Source organism: Zingiber officinale, chromosome 5A (genome assembly GCF_018446385.1).
Source record: "Zingiber officinale cultivar Zhangliang chromosome 5A, Zo_v1.1, whole genome shotgun sequence".
Taxonomy (NCBI): domain Eukaryota; kingdom Viridiplantae; phylum Streptophyta; class Magnoliopsida; order Zingiberales; family Zingiberaceae; genus Zingiber; species Zingiber officinale.
The window spans coordinates 133,556,463-133,571,272 of NC_055994.1; the positions used below are offsets into that span (position 1 = coordinate 133,556,463).

Genomic DNA, 14,810 nt, shown 5'->3' on the forward strand with positions numbered 1-14,810 from the left:
ATACTGTCAAAAAAAAAAAATCAATAGAATGCTTAAACAAAACTAACTTCTCCAAAAAAAATCCCTAAGAGCAACTAAATTGTATAGCCAAAAGGGAAGCAAAGCTGAAAGCAAGAATGACGTTCTACGACATATAGCATACCCATAATCATTTTTACATTGACACCAAGATTCAATGCCCTACGAATTGTTTCTATCAATTATTTTTGCACTGTTATGTCTCAGGGAATCAAAAAGTGGCATGAGATCAATGAATTGCCATGGGCCTCCTGGACTCTCTTTTCTTCCATCTAAACTTTCTATATAGAATTACAATTAAAACCACAGAGCAAAGGTATATAAGTTGCAAAGTAATCCAATTTAGTGCACAACTACATAACAAATTTGGAACTTGAAGCAAAGGTATAACTGACTTTGATTAAGGGTGTGAGAAATTTATATGCTGTGAATAACGATGAAAAGACCCAAAGCATGTCTCAACTGCTCCATTCACCTTCCCATCGATATCAATTTTCCACAATGCTGTGAGATCCCGCTGCACCACAATATCATCATCCAAGAACACAAAAACAGTACACAAAAGACAACCAGTCTTACTTTCCATGGATTGCTCTCACATCCAACAGGTCAATCCTATTGATACCAAACCTAGAAATCAATCAACCATATCCATGAATTACTCTCACATCCAATAGGTAGAGCAATTAAGATTGTGAAATCTTAGAAATTAGGAACACAACTTACCCAATTCCATTGCACTCCACTGTTAGTTTGCGATCGAAGCAACCCTACTGCTGGAAATCACGAGTAATACTTACTGCTGCCCACACCATCACCCAAATCCAAGAAATCTATCAACTAACCATATAATGAAATCCAAAACCAGTTCATAGGCTTACCCCAATTTAGTCTCCAATCACTGGTAGAAATCTTCATCTCGGACTAAGCAAGGAGATCAAACACTATCCCTAAAGGTAAGGGACTAACCGGAGTGGATTTGCTGGCGCGACACAATCAGAGACGACGTCGGTGCCCATGGGAACAAATCAGTCGCGAATGAATCCAGGCAATCGCTGGATCATGGGAACACGCACCCAATGTCACCGTGAGGGAGAGGCCGTGGATGGAAGATCAGGAACAAGGTACTGGATAGGTAGCGCTCAGGTGGCACTCAAGCAACACTCAGCAGCTTGGAATGATCCGCTGGACTCGATCCCAGCGATGGTAGCTAGAGCTCGAGATGGAAAAGGAGTCAGAGATGGGAAGCGGCAACGAACAAGAACGGCGGCGTCGATGGCTGGTAGCTATAAGCGTCGGTATCTCACAGACAAGGTGCCACGACGACGCGTGAAGGTGAGATCACGGTGGAAGAAACCTCTCCGTCGAGGATCTAGGGCAGAGACACAAGAGAGAGGAAGGGAGAAGAGGGCATCGGTGGAGCACGCGGAAGGAAAGACTGCTGCCCGACGATGAGCTCGTGGAGATTGGCGTGGTGCTGTGGACCAACGTCGGCGATGAAGGGGTTGGAGGAGCAAAATCGGAGAAAGGAACGAAGGATCAGGGAAAAATGAGAAGGAATCGGGAAAAATCGATTAAATACGTAGGTTTAGTTTAATCAAATCCAAATAGTTATATGATGACATTATCCAAATTTGTCACTATAAATAGTCTAAAATGATATTTTAATATTTAAAATAATCTCTTTTGATATATGCCATTAAAAATTATTTATAATGACATTTAAAATTAAATGTCATAAAGAAAGTATCATAATAGATAATATTTCTAGTAGTGAGAGTGTTTCAGTGAGGACGAGTCTCAATTAGAGATTTTATGAGCAAGTCTAATTTAGGTTCATTTTGGATGCTTAAACCGAGACTTTGACTAGATCTTGATCTTGGAAAGACAGGATCTAATAAATAATATTATTTTATTATTGTGCTAATTTTATTTTTGGATTAACATATTTTGCAAAAGCAAAAATGCACAAGAAACACTCGGGTGAACAATGCTCGAGGCACCTCCTGTGTAATTGGAGGTGCATCGGTTGCCTTGGCCGAAAACCCCCATAGAACGGAGCAGAGGTGCCTTCCATGTCGCTGAAACAGCCTTAGAGCGTGGCATGGAGGCACCTCGGAGGGCTTGGAAGACACCCTCAAGTGGATAAAAGTCGTATTCTGCACAGCTTAGCGATTCCGAGGATAAGGGGATCGGTTTTGCAATTGGAGGCGCCTTCTAGGGGATTGGAGGCACCCTCAACACTGCTTAAAAGGAGAGTTCGACCAACCATTGAAGAACAACACTTCTATGCGATCCTTTGACATTCCGACTACTCCGACTTTGTCCTCCTGCTGTATTACGATGTCGCTGCTCTTGACTACTGCTGAGAAGCTATCCAACACTGAGCTCGATCATATTTTCTTCAAAAGTGTTGGATAACAAAAGTTTTAATTAAAGTACTTAATTACTGCATAAAGGAAAGTGTAGATTGTTACACTTGTATTTATTTTATTGTTATACTCGATTCCCTCTTCCGACGGTTTCGAAAGAGGATTATAGTGGGTTACTTATTGATATGGTCCAAGGGATGGTGGGTCTTGGAATAGGAGTCGCCAACAACTCTAAACCAAATAACTCCTCAAGTTCTTACTTTTTCATGTTTCTATTTTACCTTATTTTCGTTGTGTACTCGCATTTAAAAACTGAAAAAGATAGTTTTTTTAAAATCACATAATTCCACCCCCCCTCCCCCCCTCCCCTCACATTCGTAATGATCCTACAAGTGGTATCAAAGCGAGACCGTTCTGAATTGGTGAAACTACAAATCGAGCAAGATTTTTTTAAAAAAAATATATTATATATATTCATACTGCTTTTGAGTAAAAAATATTATTACGCTTCCGGTTTTACATTTTCATCATTTTACCATTAGTCAAAATTGATGTAATATCTCTTCTGACAAAATCTGTCATTATTTTATATTTTATTATTTTAATATTTTTTTCTTGAAATTGGTGCAACACCACTCAAACCTTATTTCTTTATCTCTCACACTACTTACCCCCAAGATAAAGTCTTGGAATCTTTGTGAGTTTTCTTTTCAGTGTTAAAAATTTGTGAACAAAGAAATGTTCGAGCGAAATATCAACGAACCACCACCATACGATCATGAAGATTTCAACTATTGGAGGCGAGCAATGGAATATTTCATAGGAAGTCTAAATATGGACTATTTGTTGATATTAAAAAAGACTTCTCGGGACTCAGAGTTGAACAAAAAGGTAACTGAGTTGATTTGTACTACTTTACCTAAAAATATATTATGCAGATTAGAAAAGTTCGAGAATGCATACGAGCTTTAGACCTAGTTGATCAAGCTTCACGAGGAGTCGTTAAAGCTAGAGGATCAAGCTAAAAGAGAATCCAAACTCGAGATCTGTTAGATTTTGAGGGATGTCCTAAGATAATCGCCTTATAATTTTACTATTTATTTGATAAATATAGATTCATTATTTGAGTACATATTATATATTTGGATAGTCTTAAATTCATTTACTAAATGTCTATAATATAATTCATAGCATGAGAGAATTTTTGATTGGATCACAACTTGTGATTATCTCTACATGTGGAATTATATGTTGGAGCAATCCCAATGATCCGTGGGACCATGTGTTTTGGTGTTTGGGCAAAGGGTTTAAGTTAGGTTCACCCTTGTTATTTGATATGTGTATGTGAGTGTGCAGGTATGCAGGATACACATGTGACTCAGGTTAATGACTTCAGGTCTGGTGAAGGATGGAGCATCCGAGGGACCGTGGACAAGGCAGCGAGGACAAGAGCCAAGGGAAGCGACTTCGAGGCATACACGAAGGATGACATTGGGGACAAGCCGCGGGCTTGTATGCATCCAAGGGGCGAGAGCCAAAGGAAGTAGGCTTGAAGGCAAGAGGTCAAGGCTACAAAGAAACGTCAAGTGAGTCGTAAGGGTAAGGGTTCCAGTGTTGAGAGAATGTACTTGGGTACCAGTCAACTGCTGGTTTCACCAGTCGACTGGTTCAGTCGACTGGCAGCGAATAGAATATTTTTGTTTGCTCGGTCAGTGTGAAGCAGTCGATTGCTAGTTTTAGTAGTCGACTGGTATCGAGCCGTTGGGATGTAACGGTCGAATTTCCATAGAGGACAGTCGACTGCATGTTTTGACATTCGATTGGTAGGCGGGTTTTCAACTCGTGGCCTATATAACCAAGGGTTGGAAGCTTGGTTATCTTTGATGAAATTGGACTTGGTTAAAGTCTAATTAGTAGTCTTTTGTGCTCAAGAGATCTTTGTGTGCCAAGAGGTCTTGGTTGGAGTTGTGGTGAGATTTCTCTACCCACAAGGAGGTTGAGCTAGCCGAAGTTTGTCAGGGACTAATCCACTGACGGATTAAGGGATCGTCCACCTTACGGACACGTCGTGGAGTAGGAGCAAGTTATCTCCGAACCACGTAAACGAACGTGTTAGCGGTTTGCATCTCTTCCTTTGTATTTAGCTTTCATATTTGTATTCGTGGTTGTATTCTTTGTTTTCCGCTGTGCACTAACGAATACGTAGGAAGCAATCGATTTTGGGGTGCCGTCTATCCAATCCCCCTTCAAACTGGCCGTTGATCACCCTACATTATAAACATATTAGAATTTTCCTAATCGTCGAATTGGTGCATTCAGACATCATCAATTATGTAAGACTAGCATGGGTTATACTCCTTGGTTTGACCAAACAATTGTTTCTCACTAGCTGGAGACATTGGAATGTTAAGAGTTAAACATGGACGCTAATTATGATAATTAGTTCATTGGAGTGATTTGTTATAAGACTTTATATGGTTCTCTACATATATGGATATATTTATGAAGTTCTTACTACAGCTCGAGTGCAAGTTTCCATCGACTTGAGATATACAAGTCATCTTGGTCATAGAGACTTATACTTTGATATCTTAAACAAACATCTCTTGGAAGTGTGGACCCGAGATGATTGGGTATAAGTCAAAGTGCCCGAAGGTATTTGGATAGCCTATAAAGGATTCACCACTCCTTGCGAGAAGACATACACCCTATGTCCACTGCTAGGGTCGTTTTGGTGCTAGAGGGGGGGGGGGGGGTGAATAGCTCATCGCGCACTCGTTGCTTACTTCTTTGATGATGATATGTAACGGAAAATACTCAAGCAATACTAACACTTAGGATTTACTTGGTATCCACCTCAAGAAGAGGTTACTAATCCAAGGATCCACACATGACACACTCTCCACTAATAAAAACACTCCTTCTCGGTCGCAACTGGAGGCGGAGAAGTCTCGTACAAACTCACACGACAAAATACAACACATGCAAGAAGAAAAATACAAGAATAGAAATGAACACCCTTTCTTCTTGCTTACTTATTGCTTGTTGTTGCCTCTTGAACCTTGGAAGTGCACCAACACTTTTCCCCAAGAGCTTTCAAGAACTGGCTGAGAAGTAGTGGAGAAATCGCGTGAAGTCGTCGGAGAAGAATCGGACGAAAAGCTACTAAGGAAATCACTCTCAACGGCTATATACTGTGCTCCCAATCGATTGGGCTTTGACCCAATCAATTGCCACATCGCACCTCAGCCATTGCAGCCATCCATCGCCTACATCCTAAGCAACAGTCGAATCCCAATCGATTGGGGAGGCTTGAATCGATCGATCGATCGATTCAGAGCACCTCTGTGCTCTTTGCAGAAAATCCAAAATCGATTAACCAATTGATTCTGTCTGCCTCACATTCTCGTGAGAAAAACTGAGCCCAACCGATCAGCTAATCGATTGGCAGCCTTCAATTGATCAACTGATCGATTCATAAGCTCACTATTCGCTTAAAAATTCTCCCAATCAATTGACCAATCGATTGGGGAAGTTTAGATCGATTACCCAATCGATCAAGACAGTTTCTGCACCAAATCGCGTCAACCAATCGATTGACCCCCCAATCGATTGGTAAGTAGAAAAATATGTAGAGATTGAAACAAGCTTCGTTTCACATTTGAGATCACCTCATTGTTGGTGCGGGAAGAATCTGATAATCGAACCCAAGTTTTGATAATAACAAAGGATTCAAAGTTAAGATTATGTGTTATCTAACATGTGCGAATGAGGTTTTTCAGGGAAGTCCTAACTGCGGTTAGACAGGAAGAAAATCCTAGGGGGTGGTAACCCTAGGTCCTAGGGGGTGGTAACCCTAGGTGAAGGAAAATCCTAAGGGGCGGTAACTCTAGGTGGAGAAAATCCTAAGGGGGGGTAACCTTAAGTCCTAGGGGGAGGTAACCCTAGGTGGCGAAAATCCCTAGGGGGTGGTAACCCTAGGTCATAGGGGGTGGTAACCCTAGGCAGAAAGTCCAGTCAGTCTAGAGGACCGGACTGACATCAGGTAACTTCTCTTGAGAAGAGTAGGTGAGGACACGTTCCCCGGAAGAGGGAACAGTAGGCGTCGGTTCGACCTAGGGGTTCCGGTCAGAAATCCGAAGTCAGAACTGGACAGTCCGTGACTGTCAAACTTTCATATTATTATGATTATTGTGTGTACTAACTTTGTTTTGTAGGATATGTGGTTGGTTTGTGGACTAACAAGTTTTGCAAGGACAAAGGAGCAAGATTAGCCTCGGATGAACAGTATCCGAGGCGCCCTCATGGAGCTTGAGGCGCCTCGGGTGCAAAGGAGTAGAGTTTGCACGTAGCGGAGCTGGAGGCGCCCTTATGGTGGCTTGAGGTGTCTCGGACAGCATTGGAGGCGCCTTCAAGGCTTATGGAGGCGCCTTCAACAAGATAGACGCAGACTTCTTCTCAGCTTATCCACGCGCGGCAAACTCGATGAATGGAGGCACCCTCAAGGGGCTTTGAGGCACCTCCAACAACCCTTATAAGGAGCACTCGACCAGCAGCTCGAAACATCAATTCTCAAGTGTTCTGACTCCCGTGTGCTGCTAACAAGGCGACCCAGAAGTGCTGTTACAAGTCCCCGACGACTCAGAGCTTTAATTTCTTAATTCAATTGTCGGTATTGTTTATTTAACAGTTATACTTATTTCATAATTGTACTCTTTCCTGATATTATAGTGATTGACCAAAGTAAACGCTCATCGAGCGTGGGCCTTGGAGTATGAGTCGGCCAAGGCTCTGAACCAAGTAAAACACTTGAGTCCTTCTGTGTGTGTGTATTTTGTTTTATTCCACTGCGTTACTCGTCGAGTTTATCGATTACGTCAAGTGAAAGCCACGAGCTCTATTCACCCCCCTCTAGTACTTCTCGATCCAACAATTGGTATCAAAGCGGGGTCGCTTCGATTTGGTGCAACCACCAATCAAGCATTTTTTCGTGGTGATTTCAATTTTCAGAGTCGATCGGATTCAGTATTTTTGCCGCCTTCCGATCAAATTTTTTGTAATAGGATTTTTTCTCGAAGTTGGTGCAACACCACTCGAGATCGCGTAATATTCTTCTTTTAACCCGCACTGCTAATCCAAGATCAAGTCCTGGGACACATTTCTTTTTCATCCTTTCGTGCTAGATCTTCAATGGCTCTCCAAGAAGGTTATAACATCGCTCGCCCACCGCTCTTCACTGGAGACGACTTCGGTTACTGGAAGGGATGGATGGAGGCGTATCTCCAGACTCACTTTGAAGTCTGGATGATCATCAAATCGGACTCGAACTTCCAACTGATGGCGACGGTAAACCGATACCTTGCGAGAACTGGGATGCAACCCTAATCAAGAAGGTAGAAGCAAATGCTAAAGCGACATGCACCCTCCAGTGTGGCCTGACAAAGGAGGAGCTCAATAGAGTAGGACCTTTCTCAAGTGTAAAGGAGCTGTGGCAAAAGCTGATTGAACTACACGAGGGTACATCAGACACAAAGGTAAGCAATAGAGACCTTATTTTAAATAAACTATATAACATTAAATTGCAGGAAAATGAAATGGCAAGCCAACTGCACGCCCGCATACAAGACCTATTGAACGGACTCTACGCAATCAGTTAAAGGGTGGAGAACCGCGACATTATAAGGTATGCACTCAACGCCTTTCCTAGGAATACCTTGTGGGCATTCATGGTTGATGCGTACAAGGTATCCAAGGATCTTTCGTCAATAAAGTTAGATGAACTTTTTTCTGAGTTTGAATTGCATGAGCAGACTAATGAACGCCCAACCGAGAAGGGTATAGCTTTGGTTGCAGGTACAAGAAGAAGGCGCAGAACCGCCGGAGTCGAAAGAAGAACCAGACTCAGACGACAATGACGACGAGCTCACGGTGAACTTGTCAACCTGGTGAGGAAGCTCTACAGAAAGAAGAAGGGCTTCAACAAGAAGGATGTTAGAAAGGTGATCCAGTCCAAGGAGACCCAACCAAACTCAAAGCTAAAAGTCGAGGTGATGAGCTACGGATGCAATCAAAAGGGGCACATCAAGGCCAACTGCCCGAACCAGAAAGATGCGAAGAAACCAAGAAGAAAGAAGGCCCTGAAAGCAACTTGGGGCAAGTCTTCTTCGGAAGAGTCCGACGGTAAAGAACTCGAACAGACGAGTTTCCTTGCAATTGTTAGGATGTATACTAAAAGCCTAACTTTTTATTTGAACATTTATTTTGAAATGAGAATCACATTGGTCAAATGTCTGCATTTAGAAAAATACAGTTATTCATTTAATTTATATTATAGATAACATGATGTGAGGTGTCACATAGAAGATCATGTTATCAGTTCCTTATAAATTATAAATAGTAGCTCACAACCAATATGGATTGGGACAAACCATTGGAATGATTGTAGTGTAATTTGGTACTAGTTTATCTTGACTATAAAATTATACTAGTACACTATGTTTGTATTGAGCATGACCATTTGAGGTTGTTCCTTTTATACTGACTGCATAAAAGGGCATAACCTCTGTTATTATGGATGTACGTACTCTTAATCCCGATATAATAACAAGCATATATACTTAGTATTTATTTCTTTAATTTATCAATGGTTGAGATTTATTCGTTAAATCAATAGGCCCGATAAGTTGGGAAATAATATTATTTATATGGTGTGCTGTTGATTATAGGAGGAAACTATGTCCTAGTTATCTAAGTTGATGATGTCCCCTTGAGGAGCTCATAAGGATTATCATGTAAAACCTTTAGGTGGACTTAGTCCGACATGACAATGAAGTTGAGTGGTACTACTCTTAGAGTTAGATATTAATTAAGTGAGTTGTCAGTAACTCATTTAATTAATGACATAGGGAGATTAATGCACTCATGATAAGAAGGAGCCCATAATGTAATATGGGATTAGTGTGATAGTTCAATAATAACTCTTTAATGGTATGAGTTATTATTGATGAACTTGAGTTCGGTGTTCGGGTCGAACATAGGAAGCTCAAGCTCATCGGGAGGCCTAAACCAATTCCTCCTCTCGGTCCCTGCTGTAGCCTCTATAAAGCCTCACGTTTACCCGTTTTGATTTTCCTTCTTACCCAAATGAGGGGTCGGCCACATCCTTGCTTGGTGCCCAAGCAAGGGGCCAGGCAAGCCCTCTTGGTGCCCAAGATGTGGGCCGGCCAAGCCATACTTGGTGCCCAAGCATGAGGTCGACCATACAAGAAGAGAAAAGGAAGTTTTGTTGAAAATAAAATTTTGTTAAAATCTTTTCTTTTATAGCTTTCTACAATAGATTAAAAGAGAGATTTTAATTTGTTAAAATCTTTCCTTTTTTGTAGTTATCTACAATGGTTAAAAGAGAGATTTTAATTTTGTTAAAATCTTTCCTTTTTTTGTAACCAACCATTATAGGAATAAAAGGAAGATTTTGTTTAAAATAAAATTTTGTTATAATCTTTCCTTTTATAGCTATTTACAATGGTTTAAAAGAGATATTTTAATTTTGTTAAAATATTTCCTTTTTTGTAACCATCTACAATAGAAAATAAAAGGAAATTTTATTAAAAACTTTCCTTATTAGTCGCTAGCAAAGATTATAAAAGAGGAGGAGGGAGGTGGCCAAAAACAACACAACCTAAGGTTCCTCTTTTATTCTCTTATGTGGTCGACCCTTCTTCTATCTTCTTCTATTGTCTTCTTTCCCTAAAGGCCGGCGACATCCATCCTTTCTTCTTCATTAGGGCCGGCAACCCTTTAGAGAAGACTCTACTTTGGTGGCCGGTTGCTTGGAGGAGAAGAAGAAGAAGGAGGAGGCCTCTTCACTTTGTATTCTTTGGTGGCCAAAAGCTTAGAAAAGAAGGAGAAGGTCAGGTGTCTTCGTCTTGGTACATTGTCACCCACACGACATCCAAGAAGAGGAGAAGAATACAATAGAAGATCAAGAGGTCTTTATCTACAAGGAAAGGTACAACTAGTTCTTTATTCTGCTACGAACTAGTTTAGTTTTTCTTTGTATAGATCCTGAAATACCAACACAAAGACTAGCAATTTTGTGTTTCGATTTTGTGATTCAATTTTGTGTTTCGATCTTGTGCTTCGATTAATGTCTCTTTAGTTAAACCTAGGGTTTATTGTGAGGAGTTTAAATATTTAATTTCTTTGAAAGTCTTTGTCTACAAAGTGGTGGATGATCCCATAACCAAGAAGGCCGAGTTCCTCGCCAACGACTTGGAAGCCAATCCTTGAAATAGATATTTAATCGACTTCTGTAATATGATTTAACTTTTGAAGAACTCATGGATTGAACTTGGATTAAAAATGTTAAGTTTCGTTTCCAATCCAAGTTTAACCTTCTGAAGAACACATGAGTTGAACTTGGATTAATAATGTTAAGTTTCGTTTGTAATCCAAGTTTAATTTTTGAAGAACACATGGGTTGCTAGGAAAAGTTTTGTGCTTGTACAAATTTTTATACAGGGGAAACAGAATAGAATTCTGAGTAGCACCCAACAATTGGTATCAGAGCTAGTTTTCTTCCTCTGTGTGTTTGGTTTACGATTAAATTATGCACTTTTCATACATAAATTTAGGCAGGATAATAGTAGGATGTGCAAATAGAGTAACTCTGTGGTTACATGCATCCTAGTTCCAACTATTATAACCCTATTGTGTTTGTGTGTGATTGGACCCTCGGGCATATCGAGGGTATTTTATGTATGTACATGATTGTAATTATTAAATACAGCAGGAGCTGTATTATTTTTAGGATTTTACATTCTGTTCAATCTAAATTACATGTACATTCCCTTGTGGAATATAGGATCGATAAATGTAAAATTTTATTTTTGTCATGGATCGTATCCTTGTGAGGCGTAGTGCTATTTGAGGACCAGAGGTGCAGCGGAAAAGGAAGCAAGATAGACACGACGACATGACCTGTTGGTGGTGGCTAGGGTTGGTGGCACACGGAGGACAGCTATGGATAAGGCCATAATAGTTGGAAAATTATTTTTCATATTTATTGCCTTTTATGTCGTTTATATGTGTTGTGTGTGTGTGTGCATGTTAAAATTCCTCGTTTTAAATAACTAAGTGGGTGAGGAATTATTTAAATTCCACGGTCTCCATTGCTGATTTGTAAGTGATGCATTCAAACTTGCGCGTTGGCTTTGAGTGCCTTCCTCCACATCGGATGAGTTTGTTTGCGGATCACTAGATCAAACTTTCTTAATGGATGATTATAAAAAATTATTTAGGTTTGTGTGATCTTCTCCATCTGAAGGGGCACAATCCTATTTAATGGACTAAGTATCAAGTAATGGTATACACTTAGGTGCGCTTAATAGTATCCTCCCCATCGGAGTCACTTCTATTATTTGTGTGATCGAAGAAAAATCAACTATTAATTTTATTTGTCATAAAGTTAGGTTGACAAGATAATAAAATTAATGGGTAAAACCCCCTCTTACAAATGTTTGAATTTGTATACGTCCACACTATCGTGACATATAAAATTCACGGTGTTTTGAGGTGTTGGTGAATTTAAATGATATTGTTTGAGGAATCAATATTATTTTAAATTCTAAAGTTTTGACCAAATATTTTGTGATTCTTAGGATTTTAAATGACTTTCAATCCTCTTGCTGTTATATTGAAAGAAAACAAACTTACTGGTCCCAATTACATTGATTGGAAACGAAACTTGAATATTGTCTTAACTGCTGAAGGCTATAAGTTCGTACTTTTTGAGATATGTCCAAGCTTGCCTAATAGCGATTCTAGTGAAGAGGAGATTGAGAATCATAAGAAATGAGTCAGGGTAGATGAGATGGCGCGGTGTTACATTTTGACTTCTATGTCAAATGTGTTGCAACATCAACATCAGACCATGCTTACTGCTTATGACATGACGCGTAATCTCAAGGAACTCTTTAGACACTAGAATCCGGCTGCTAGGCAGAAGGCTATGAGAAACCTGATGACGACCACCATGACTGAGGGGACACCCGTAAGGGATCATATCCTCAAAATGATGACTCTTTTGAATGAGATGAAAGTCCTTGGAGAAGAAATCGATGGGGAAACCCAGGTCGATATCATTCTCCAAACGCTGCTTAAAAGTTTTGAACTGTTCCGCCTGAACTACAACATGAACAAAAGGGTTTATTCGTTAGCGGAACTTCTGACAGAACTTCAAGCAGCAGAAGGGTTATTTTATCAAAGTTCTCAAATTCACATTGCTGAAAATGTTTCTACTTCTAAACTGAAAGGGAGAAAAAAGAAAAAGAATCAAGTTGGTTCAGCAAATCAATCTCTAGGGACTGAGCCGCATGTAGGTGTGAAGAAGCCGAAGGGCAAGTGCTTCATATGTAAGCAGTCTGGACATTGGAAAGTGAATTGTCCCAGTAAAAAGGAGAACAATAAAGGTATATTTTATTCTCTAATGGTTGAAACATATTTAGTGGTGTTATCTACCGGTACATGGTGTGTAGATATGGGAGCCACTGATCATGTCTGCAATTCATTGCAGGGGTTCCAGGAAGTTCAACGACTACATGAAGGGGAGATTATCGTCAACATGGGAAATGCTACAAAAGTGACGTCTGTTGTAGTGGGAGATGTTTATTTATCTTTTGATAGGAATAAAATATTGATTTTGAGTAATTGTCTTTATGTACCAAGTTTTAGAAAGAACTTGATTTCAGTTTCTAAACTATTTATGGATGGATATTCTGTTTCTTTTGATAACAAAGTAGTTGTTAAGAAAAATAGGGCAGTTATCTGTTTTGGTACGTTGGTTGACAATTTGTATACTCTAAATCCAATAACTCCCATGATACAACAATAGGAAATTTAAAAGAAAAAGATTTTAATCTTTCCTTTTAGAATTACCAAATTCATTTTGGGGATATGCTCTAGAAATAACAGTGTACATTCTGAACTTGGTACCTTCTAAGTCAGTACCCTCTACTCCCACAGAATTGTGGAATGAGCGTAAGCCTAGTCTGAAATATATTCAGATTTGGGGTAGTCCAGCATATGTGCTGAAGGGAGACACTGATAATTTCGAATCACGTATAGAAGTTCGCTTGTTTGTGGGTTATCCTAAATGAACGAAAGGTGGTTTATTTTATAGTCCTAAAGATCAGAAGGTCATTGTTAGCATCAACGCTTGATTTTTAGAAGAGGACTATGTAATGAACCAAAAGCCCATGAGTAAAATTGTTCTTGAAGAAATAAGAGAAGACACGTCTACCTTAGTAGTAACGGTACAAGATGAGATATCACAAGAAACTACAACACGTGTCACAAATGATGCACAATTATAAGTAATGCCTCATCGTAGTGGGAGGGTTGTTAGGCAACCTGATAGATTCATATTTTTGGGAGAATCTTCAGACTTGATCCCTGGTGAACATGAACCTGATCCCTGGACATATAATGAAGCACTCTAAGATAAAGATGCAGCATCAGTCTATCTATGGACTAAAGCAAGTTTCGAGATCTTGGAACATCCGGTTTAATCTTATTGATTTATTCAGTGTCCGGATGAGTCTTGTGTATACAAGAAGAGTGACGGAAACGTGGTGGATGACATTTTGCTCATTGTTAACAATGTCAAAGTGTTGTCAGACGTAAGAGTATGGTTGTCCAAGCAGTTTGATATGAAGGATTTAGGAGAATGTGGACATATTCTTGGGATCAAAGTAATAAGGGATCACAAAAAAAGAATGTTGTGCTTATCCCAAGCTTCATACATCGATACTATTCTAGCTCATTTTAGCATGCAAAACTCCAAGAAAGGTTTTCTACCTTTTCAGCATGGAGTATCTTTATCTAAAGAGATGTGTCCTAAAACATCAAAGGAAATAGAGGACATAAAGGTAGTTCCTTACGCTTCGACTGTAGGAAGCCTAATGTATGCAATGTTGGTGCGGGAAGCATCAGACGATCGAATTCAAGTTTTGATAATGACAAAGGGTTCAAACTTAAGTCGTCTTGTGATCTAACAGTTTGGATGAGCTTGTAGGAAAAGTCCAAAGTGTACTTAGGCAAAAGTCCTAGCTGCGGTTAGGCAGGTGGAAAACCCTAGGGGGTGGTAACCCTATGCGGAAAGTCTTGGTGGGTCTAGAGCTTCAGGTAAAAGTCCTAGGGGGTGGTAACCCTAGGTGGAAAGTCCTGGTGTCGCGAACCAGGTGGAAGACTGGACAGGCCGGGAAGCGGAAGTCCAGCAGAAAGTCCGAAAGCTTCGAACACTGAGCAAAAGTCCAGTCGATCTGGAGGATCGCACTGGCAACAGGTAAATCTCCTGAGTGGAGTAGGTGAGGACGAACAGTAGGCGTCGGGTTGACCTAGGGTTTTCGATTCAAAATCCAA

At 40.1% G+C, this 14,810-nt stretch overlaps 1 long non-coding RNA gene across 1 annotated transcript; it reads right to left on the reverse strand.

The window, feature by feature from the left end:
- Nucleotides 1–469: 469 nt before the first annotated feature.
- Nucleotides 470–809, reverse strand: LOC121983262. Its single transcript, XR_006112437.1, has 3 exons — nt 745–809; nt 598–648; nt 470–522 (listed from the first exon to the last, which is right to left on the reverse strand). It is a non-coding gene; the product is annotated as an uncharacterized LOC121983262 (long non-coding RNA).
- Between the last annotated feature and the right edge of the window lie 14,001 nt (nt 810–14,810).